The sequence below is a fragment of the Juglans microcarpa x Juglans regia genome, chromosome 6D, assembly GCF_004785595.1.
Source record: "Juglans microcarpa x Juglans regia isolate MS1-56 chromosome 6D, Jm3101_v1.0, whole genome shotgun sequence".
Classification (NCBI taxonomy): Eukaryota; Viridiplantae; Streptophyta; class Magnoliopsida; order Fagales; family Juglandaceae; genus Juglans; species Juglans microcarpa x Juglans regia.
Window position 1 is genome coordinate 12,872,737 of NC_054604.1, and position 11,060 is coordinate 12,883,796.

The 11,060-nt window shown below is 38.3% G+C and overlaps 2 long non-coding RNA genes across 2 annotated transcripts; one reads left to right on the forward strand and one right to left on the reverse strand.

Annotated features, from left to right (window-relative positions):
• Positions 1–637: 637 nt before the first annotated feature.
• LOC121235918 lies at positions 638–6,872 on the forward strand. The gene is made up of 3 exons (XR_005934625.1): positions 638–995; positions 1,083–1,145; positions 6,862–6,872. It is a non-coding gene; the product is annotated as an uncharacterized LOC121235918 (long non-coding RNA).
• LOC121235917 lies at positions 3,417–6,542 on the reverse strand. The gene is made up of 6 exons (XR_005934624.1): positions 6,033–6,542; positions 5,205–5,264; positions 4,986–5,096; positions 4,486–4,566; positions 4,298–4,381; positions 3,417–3,544 (listed from the first exon to the last, which is right to left on the reverse strand). It is a non-coding gene; the product is annotated as an uncharacterized LOC121235917 (long non-coding RNA).
• Positions 6,873–11,060: the final 4,188 nt, after the last annotated feature.

The window sequence follows — 11,060 nt, forward strand, 5'->3', positions numbered from 1 at the left end:
GCACATAGAGAAGACAAAGTGCTTGAAACTAAGGTCATGTGCACCATGACGCTTTGCCGCATCTTCTGCTTTCATAGACCCAAATCCTAGTGAACGTGGCGAGGCGCAGCCAATTAGTCAAACAAGGCACACGCGTTGTACCCGAATATCAGGACTCAACTTGTAACATTCATACCTTTCAACCATCTTATCACTAAGCTAAACAAGTCTAGAGATCCGTACCTGTTATGACGCTACCTGGGGGGGCGGGGGAGGAGGCCAGAGACTGACTGTGCATGACTTGTGGGCGCAACCCCATCATAAGCACAGTTTTTTAAGGATCCCAAACTACTTCCTCTCTCAAAAAGCTCCATTTTTTGCCGCTCCAGACTGCAATGCTAGCATTCCGTGGTTGAGGCCACGTTTACTAGTCTCTAGAAATTTTGTATTTGTAGGCAGGCCACCTGGCTACGTAGCCTTGGTTGTAACCCGTTTTGAAAATGTCCTGTACGTTTTTCTTCTATGAAAAGAGATAGTCTACTTGCATCCAACGAGAAATCCTTGCGTACTCGACATCTACCTGTATAAATGAAACGGTGCGTCTCATATACCAAACCGCACACAAGATACTTGAACAAAGCAAGCTTTCCACAAAGAGAAAATCTTGGTAGCAGCTACTATTTACTACATCCAAATTACAAACATGACGTATCTTTCGTTCCTCTCCCTCCAAACGGATGCAACTACTTTCATTTTGAATTTTCATTTCGTCCATTTCGTTCCTCTCCCCCCACCTCCCCGCATTTCTTTCTTCCTCCCTCTCTGTTTCTTTCTTCCTCTTCTCCCTTCCCGTTTCTTTCATTCTTCTCCCCCCCACCCCCCTGAGCTCCAGAACTCCTCTGCGACGTGATTTCCCGAGAAGCCCTACACTGCGATTTCGAGTTCCTCTGCACTAAGATTTCGAGTTCCTCTCCCGAAACCTCGAGCTCCTCTGCAGTGCGATTTCGAGTTCACAGGTGATTTCTTCTTCTCCTTCTTCTTCTTCTTCTTCTTCTCTAAGATTTGCAAATTCCTCTCTAAGGTTTCTTCTTCTTCTCTGCGAGTTCGACACACTGAGATTGAAGCCCTCAATCCACCGACGCGAAGCCCTTAGATCTGCGGGAGGGGTAATGTATAGTTTCTTATAAATAATCTTCGTCAAGTTTTTCCATGTATTACTCATTTTTTCACTGTGATTCTAGGGTTTAGTCATACATTTGTTTTTTTTTTCTCTGTATTTACAACATCTCTTTTTTCCTCTAGGGTTTAGCTATATGAGCAGGAAGTTAATGGTATTTTGCTAGAAATTAATGTGGTTGTTTCTGGATGATGCATATCTGGTATTAGCTAGAGATTGGAGGTTGCATTCTATCTTGGCTAGTTTTAGGTTATTGGGTTTAGTCATACAATTATAGATTACTGCTTGTTTTGTTGATGTGATTATGTTCTGTTTCTGCCTAATTTTCAAATTGTTTTTCATTTTCAATTTGCACATAGAGATTGCATACAGAGGTGGTGCAACGAGAAGGGGAATACCACCTGCGAAATATGTCTCCAGGTTTGAATTTATCTTATTCAAAAGGAATTGATTTTGGGTTCCCTTTTTTTTTTCTTCCCTCTGGTGTCTGGTGGGTGGAAGGTTTGTCTATTGTGTGAGTGTGTGCGCTTGTTTTTTCTCCTTTGGATTTTGTTTAAAATGAATAGCTCGGCTGTATGTTTATGTATTTTTGTTCTTGTAATTCAAAGTAGCTGGGTCTTTTTAGTTCTTGCTAAAACTAGTTTTCATCGTCCTTTTGCTGTGTTTAGATTCTGGGGTGTCTCAAAATTTTCTTTTGCTTGCTTTCCTTCATTTTTAAGTCTTTTTTTTTTTTTATCTTCTTTATATTATTGGGTTATGAAATGTTAAATTGCTTTTGACATGATACCTAATTAAAAACAATTATGGCCTTGTATCCACCTATTTGTTGATTGAATTTGTAGTTTACGTCATCTTGCTTGTGAGACATTTCTTTGAGTTGCTTAATGGTGGAACAGAAGATTACTCCTTCACACTTATTACAGTAAGTAGTTTATTTTCTTTTAGCAGCTGCTTCTGCGCTGCAACTGGGCTAGAACATCAGAACTGAACTCCTACTACTGAGTCATTTAAATTGATCATGTTCTTGCAATTTGCAAGTACTTATTCTGAAGGTTAGTGGAATTATCCTACCGATGTTGATATTGATGCGCACAGTCACAACAATTCAAAATAGCATCAGAAGGCATTATGAGGAGAACATGTTATTAAAAAAGAATATGGCCTAGAAGATCACTTTTGCAATAGTGTTTGTTTGGTTTGGATAAATGTAATGTAAAAAGCACGTTGTATGGATTATGTAATTTTTGAGTAGAAACAGCTTATATAGGAATGGTTGAAAGTGGAAACCATGTTTGTAAATTGTATTTTGTTAAATCAACCTCTGTAATGAAAAAGTTTTCTACCTATTCTATTGTTGCTAATGGTGCCTATTCTCATGAATGATTTCATTTTTTATTCCATTGTTGCTGATGGTGCAAAGTGAACCTAACTTCACTTGCTTTCTCAGGTTGATGGCTACATCAAGATTGCAATCCATTTTGTATCTAATGTTCAAGTTAATGCAAACGGAATAATAATGAAACATAAATTGTGAATAAGTAAAATATAATGCTGTGTTGCAATCCATTGTACTAATGCAAACGGAATAATAATGCAAACCAAATACATTGTACCATGCTTTCAAGGAACAAATTGTGAATCAATAAATTCAAATACATTTTGTGAATAAGTAGAATATAACGTTGTCTTAATATTGTAATACATTGCAATAATATTGTAATAACATTGTCATAACTCTTTTACATTCTCCCCTAAATTCTCTTGTAGCTTCTCTGAAAACTGCAACAGCTCTCCAACAGTGTTCACACCCAAATCACTTTGTAAAGAACTCCCAAGCTTTCCTCCAAGCTGTTTCCTGAACACCATGTTTTCTCTAACATTGATGAAAATGACAATTGACAGATAATACCAGTTGGTAGACGTGAGATTTTGAGATCTAGATATAAGGACAGGTATAGACATGCTCTAATGAATCTACGGTTTCAGTATAAATATAGCCACTGACTTGACTGGTTTTAAATATGCATGTAGATAACCAAAGAGGACAAATTAAAATACAACGATCAGGTAATTACTAAGATTAGAAAAATTACTATTGACTTTTGGAAAATGGTTATGAAAACAAGGGTAGACTCTTGCTATTTGCTCGAGAAGGTATCAGACATGAGTGACACATGCTTTTGTGTCATCTCTGGGATGACAATTGTCAGTATGGCAAAATAGCATGCATATAATATGGTTTCAATGCATTTTCCCTTAAATTCTTTTCTTCTTCTCTTGCTTCATTTAGTGCTTGTCTCTCAACCAAGAGTAATGGAATTTGCTGCTCCACTTCCATATTTAGACCTTCATAAAATTGTTGTATATCAATATAAGGAGTTTGAAATCCTATAATGATCAAGCATATTGTAGACATGCATTAGCCTTTGCTAAGTCCAGTAAAAGAACTTCAAAAATTGTAAATATTCAAGAACTTTTTTTTTACAAGTAATTGTAAATATACAAGAATAGATTGAAGAAAGGTTTACATATGAGTGTATGACAATAAAAGAAATAGAAAAAAACATGAATATATCAGAAGTCACAACCACCCTTCTTTAAACTGGGCGTTTCGCCTATGTAATACCTACCCCCAATATACTTGGGTTGTGCCCCTAGCAATGAAGAACTTAGCCAAAAAAAAAAACCAAAACAATTGAAGAATATTAATGGATCACAACCACACAATCAAATTAGCATTGTGTCAGAAACATATTTGGAGGGATTCGTGAATCCCGGCAACATATCAAACTTATAAAAAAAAAAAAAAAAGAATGTAATCAAAACTATAACAGCTATGCTATGAAGTAAAACGGACTTGGAAAACATCATGGCCAAGGCCAAGGAAGGAGGACCGCTTACACTCTTACAAGATTGCCAGATGATATGGAATACCATAGTATTCACTTATACAAACTTTACGATGGACTAGACTGGCAAGACAGTGTAGGGGGAAAAAAAAAGGGAAAATGTCCAACCCAACAACGAATTGTCTAAATATAATTTCCACCCCATTCTTACCCAATGAAGAGGGAATTACCAATTTTACTGTACTTCTTTATCTTAAACCATATTTTGATGTCAATGAGATGAGAATAACACCTTTGCTGAACGTTTTGAAGCTGCACTTCCAGATGATGAACTTCCTCTGACCACCCTCTTCCGTTTTTTGCTGGATTTACATGACTAATTATCATAAAAGGATAAAAAAGTATGAGGATCCATTACAAGATATAAATTCTTTGTGAAAATGGAAGGTCAGTAGAATATTAGCGGTCAGGTAATCAAACCTTCTCTTTTTCTGCAAGAAGCACAGTATTTGTAGCATGAGGGGCCACCAAAAAGTATATCAGGTTTGCAACAATGTCTTCCTGGATGTGCACTTTCAGCTCATTAAAACAATATCACTCGACATGTAAAGCTTGAAGAGCATCAAAGCTAGCTCTTAAACACATGCTGCAAATGTATACTCATAGCAACTTTGGTTTCAGTAGAAAATATTCAAACTGAGATTAAACCCGGACAGCAAAGGGTGCAGGTGACACCACATCACTGAAACTATCTAGCTACTCGGTTTACATGTTCACATGAACGAAAGAAGGCATTAATAATACCCAGATTAATCAATTTGCAGCATATAATAAACTATTGAAAATCTTCCACCACCAACCTCCTAATTCAGTTAGTCAAAACTAAAAGAACCAACGTTTAAAATTGGGGCCGGAAAACAGAATCATTCAACCACAATTACGTTCTAGAATCAACATGCAAAAGTAGCAAATCAACAAACCTTCCTTGTAGTAGCCTTGGCAATTGGACTGTCAAGGACATCACAAAATTCCGACAACTTCTCTTTGTTTTACTTGTCAAATTTCTCTTTAACTTTGATCATCTGGTTTTCCTGTATTAAAAATGCATTCTCAGAAAGATCAAGTCTGCCACACTACAGCTTGCTATAAAAGCTCATACAAAGGAAGGATGTTCATTCATAAATATTTAATCCTTTTACGTCATTTTCATGCCACACAAAACCAGAAAACTAAGATATATTATTCTTGACCTGAATAACCTGTAAAACCAAAAGTAGAAATTTACATTGAAGCAAGATTGGTGTAGTCAATGGTAACATCTTTATATACATATATATATATATATATATATAATATATATATGAAGTAACGATAATTTAAGAATCATACGGCCCCATCGGGGTCTTACCCAATTGTAACATCCTAGATGAACCAAAACAACAGAATCAAATATACTGCCTTATGCAGTTCACCATATAACCAACTAGAAAGGTGGAAAAAAGAGCAAAGCCAAATGTATGCAAAAACACGTACAAGCAGAAGTACCTGGGTATTCACAAAATCTTCTTTACTCATAGCATCAACTCAAATGGAACACGCAGAAGGACACAAGAATGGAAATAAATAAATAAATAAAAAAAAGGGTTTGCGAGCAGATCTGAGAAACAGAGGCAGCCAAAATGTGGTGGTTCTTCCACATTTTAGCTGGAAACAGAGATGGTTCTTCCAAGCAAACACAGATTAAACAAATTGCTCTGACCAGAGACAGTCTTGAAAAGAGAGGGAGAAGGGGGAGGGCGTTTTCAGAGCAGGTGGTGCGACATTAAAATCTTCTCTAGGTGACTCTGATTCCTCTGTTTCAGGGTGAGAAAAAGAGAGAGAGAAGAGACCAGTTAAGGACCCTAATTTTCTGAAAATTTATCCATGCCCTAAGCATACCCATCTCAGAAACACACAAAAATCACATCTCGATATACACAGGAATAACATAGCATGTATGGACGGGAAAATGGTAGTACAATATTTACCTAGCAAACCATTTGGAGAAACAGAGCACTCAGTCCTGTTGCTGGTTTGGTCCGTTCAATCAGCTCGCGGGGAGAGGCGGTGCTGGGCAGATTAACGAGCGTCGCGAGTTGGCCCTGAACCGAGAGATGCCTTCGCGAGGTGGCGCTGGCAAGAGGAAGCCGACAGACGCGGGTTCATGGCGAGGAAGGAGGTTCACGGGATTGAAATCTTGTTTGCTCCGTTCAACGAGCTCGCAGAACAGTGGAGGCACTGGGCAGACGGAGGAGCACCGCTCAATGGCACTGACGAGAGAGATGGCGTCGCCGAGAGGAGCTGGGTTGCGGGAGCAGACGCGGGTTGCGATGGAGCAGAGCTTTCGCGGGATGAATTCGAATGGGATGAAAATGCATACATATTTGCAAATTCGATCAAAACATGCGTTTTGATTTAAAAAAAAAATACAAAAAACCACAAGCATCCACGTAGTGAGCGCATTGTGTGCACCCACTACAGTAGATGCTATATAGAAGAACTCTCCCACAAAACCTTGTTACCTTTGTCTACCTTCAGAACAAAGCAAGCTTTCCAAATTGTAGATTCGACTAACATACATAAAGCGGACTCGTTGGTCATGGGGATGGCAAGTGACACAAGTCCATTCGTATGGGGACTCATCAGAAGCTTTCTAGTTACTGAGAACGTTTCTAGTGTTATTCAAAGTGCTTTTGATTTACAATAATGTTAGATCTAGAATGTAAAATTCACTTAGAAAGAGTATACATCCAAGCTTCATTTTGTTGCACAAAAATTTCAAGCTTTAAACCAAACATCTTTAGAATTTCCCTAAAGATAAAGCATGCTATTTGACTAGGTTAGAGTTGCCTTTTCCACCCTCACAAAATTGAGAGTAAAAAAAAAAACAAAAAAGAACAGAAACTGAAGGGAAAGCTTTCTTTCGTTACAATGGGCTCCCCGACAATTTGTTGTGAACCAAAAACTCCAAGGAAAAAAGAAGATGAAATGCAATGTGACTTTACCATCTTGACTGAGAGCAAGAGAGCTATGTCTCAAAAGGGTATTCACATAAATCTGAGAGAGGACCCAAACAAAAACACCCATTTCCATCCTTTCTTCCAAAATGGTTTTTCGGGTAGACTTCTCTTGTATACTATTCACTTGCAAAAACAGAGAAGAGAGAGAGAGAGAGGGTGGGGAGTGAAGCTGAGCTGCTATGGTAACAGTAGTGGTTGGAGTGAGTTTCCTATTTTTTGTCTGCTTTTGCTTTTTTTAGTTTTATTTTTTATTAATATATCGGATGACGTGGCTAGCCGATTCCCCAAGGTACCCTAACCGCAATTTCCTATAGCAAAATTACTGTGGAAATATGGTGAGGAGCAAAACTTTCTAATTCCATAAACTTTGGAGCATGCTCCACCGTCATACTGCCTTGGACCAAATTGACAAAGCCCTTTCAATATCCATAATCCACCTTTGGTCCTTCGTTCCCAAAGAATCTTGGATACCAATAGGCTAAGAATTACTCGTAAGTACATCCTTATTGTTCAACGTGTGGGTGCTTAACTTGCTTTATTTGCAACGCGTGGCTTCCAACATTACTAAGTTGATCTCCTACGTGATCGCCGACAGGTCATTCGTTACGTGGAACTCTTGATCACACCATAACGAAATCCTAATACACAAACCCAAGCGTATCACTCTCCACCTAAACCTAATTTACTTACTACAGATCAAGCCTATAATCCTTAAAGATATTAAGCCTATTGTACTAAAAGATAACATCCTATTACTCTATTACTGATCTAGGGCCGTAAAATTGACATTATGGATCTAACTAGAACCGTAAAAGCTCTTATACCAAGTTATGGTGAGCCCAACTCTGCGTAGTTCTCTGGCGAGGAACTGTGGTGCCCGGGATGTGAGTCCATTGGTCGTATCCCATTTCGCACGATAAGGGTTTTGCTCCTTGTGTCGAGTATTCATGTATAATAAGAATTGTAGAGGAAATAGTAAAGAGAATTAGTCAAGGACTAATCTAATAGTACCAGAGAAGTATAACAATTATCTTCAATAATAATAATAACATCCAAATGTCACTATCACTTCATACCAAATATAGTTACACCATCATAAGATCATCACTTACATCAAAATGTAATGGCCCACAAAGTACTTGTAGCCCAACTACAATAAACATCTTAAATTACAAAATACAAAACTAAACAGAGACAGGCCTACATGGTTTCTCTTTAGGCTTGGTTGCTCTATCTTCCTAGGAGTAATTCTCCTTAACTATATCTACATCAAGGTCTACGACTTCAAAGAACAAAACTGTAGGTGGAATCACCATAGTAAGATTTTGGTAAAATCTCAATAGGTTAAAACCCACGACAATACTAAAAATGAAAGATAACGACAAAGAATATGCATACACCAATTCATTTGAGTAAGATTAATAGCCACATTTTTAGCATGGCGAGTAATCATCCTCTGAGTCCAAACACGTATTCCCAAGCATGGTGAGAAATCTCCCTTTGAACGAAACATATATTCATTTACAGGGTGAGGAATCCACATCTGAACAAAACATATACATTCATAAGTATCATCAAATATGGGGAATAACTCTGCCCATTCGAAATGGGGAATCACTCTACCTGGTCATTACATGAATACATTCACCAAAAATCAATTAAGAATCACTCCACCTATTCGACACAGAGAATTTCTATACCCGTTCAACACGTGGAACACCTCCACAAAAACATCACCAAGGACACTCCAACTGATCAATGCAGGGACTCTTTCTACTCTTGATATCATGTGAAACCAGTAAGGAAATGCCCCACCCCAATCATCATGAGGAATCTCTCTATCCTTGTGAAATTCTTGGCAATGTGGTACCCAAGAATGGTATGGAGAATCCTCAACCCGATCCCATGAGTACAAACCACATTGAAAGTACATCACTTTAAGTCACATCATCTTTAAATCATTTTCTCAAAGTAGTCAGTATATACAGTGAAAAAAATATATACTTTTATGAGAGAATGAGACAAGAAGTAGAATATGCAAATCTGGCACATACCCATAAGCATTTACCCTACATTTCTATAGTGGTCGTAGGAGTGAACCTACTTGATAAATGGACGTATATACTTTTTAAGTCCAGATCCGGCCCAATATTTCCAACTTGTTTCATGGGTGATCGATAGTCAACGTCCCACTTTAGAGATCATAAAGGACTTCAATTCTTTTCTTCATGAGCTTTGAGTGACGATCCTTATGTTGACGAAGACTCAGAGCTCTCAACATCCTTAAAGCCTTTGAATAGAAAAGAAGAAAATAATTGAAGTCCTTTATGGTCTCTAAAGTGTGATGTTGACTATCGTCCATTGCCTTTTATATGTCAGGACTGCTAGTTATAATATTAACAGAACTTGATGTTTCCTCTAACCTCTGTCTTTCTTGAATGGGAGACCTTCAATCTCAATTGTCCATTTGTCATCTGGACTTGAAGAATGGTAGAGACCAAGTCATTGATGGAACAATGTGCACACATCTCTGCATCCTACCTTGGAACTAAACCCACCATCCTTCCCCTTATAATAAGTCTCCCACATGATGTGACACTAGACCATACTTTTAAGGTCAGATGATATGGCATGCAGGTACATATTTCTCCTTCCCAAATGTGTTTTGTGCCGTTGGATGGAGCATAGGCCTTGGGTATGACATCTACTGCTTCCTGACCTCCTCTGTGTTATCTTAGAGTGCTCCCAACTTTGCATCTGGTTTGTCATTGCCCTTCGCTCACCCTTCGGACGGTTAGCACATCCTTTAACTGCTTGGTGTCAGGCAAACCTTTCTTCGTCGCCCTATATTGTCTTGCATTTGCTAGACTCTGTACAACTAGCTAGTTACCTTACTTCCACCTTGGTCGGACGTTACTTTCCCAGCTGCGTCCTTGTCACCAGCATTTTACTTCCTGGAAGGGATTCCTTCCCTCAGTTCGGTTTAGTCCTCACAAGTTGTCTGTAGTCCATCCCTAGGTTAATCTAGACCCACGTCGGTGCCTTGGTCCATTTCTAGGTTGATTTGAACCCATGGTGGTGTCGTGGTACAAGTTTTGACTGACTAACCTAGAGCAGCATCGTGGGTTACTTGTTCTCATACCTATGACACCATTGTCAGTTTGGTCTTGATAATGCTTAGACGGTCACAATTTTTTAGATGAAGATGAAGATTCCATGGGTCATTGGTTCTCATACCTAGGGTTGATTTGGACCCAACATCGTAGTCCATCTCTTGTTAGATTTGAACCCACGATGTTGTCGTGGGCCTATTTGTGGGTCTAGTTTTGATTATGATAACCCATGGCAGCGCCATGCATCACTGGTTCTCATACCAGTGACACCTTCATCCATTTGACCTTGATGATGCTTAGACGATCACAATCTTTCATATGAGGATGTGAATTTGTGTCTGTCCTATGATTGATGGAGATTTATGGTTTTCGATTGGTTGGTTTATGTTTGTTGATAGTTGCGAAGATTTTTGGTTGTCACTCAGCTACTTTGATTTGGATTAGGGGTGTTTCCATTTAATTTTATATGTTGTAGGAGTATTTTAGTCCGTTTGTATATGTAGCACGGACAATTTAGCCTATATTAGATATGTAGTAAGGGTACTTTGTTCAAACCAGATTCTATAGAAAGGGTATTTTAGTCCAACGTGAGATCCGTAGATGGCCATTTAGGTCAAAGTCATCACATGAATTCATATGCTTGAGCCCTTAAACTCACTCTTTTATTATAGACAGATATTTGATGCTCAAACCATTTCACCCATGAATAGAGTAATGTTTTTACCTTTAATGAACATCAAATACTCTACAAGAGTATTCATTTTTTGTCATGGAATAACCAGTAAGAAACCCTTGATAATGAATGAGAAGTCCCGTTTTGTGATGGTTTGTCACCTAGTGTTTGGTTAAATGTTTGAACGTTCCAACTTTTTGTGACAGAATG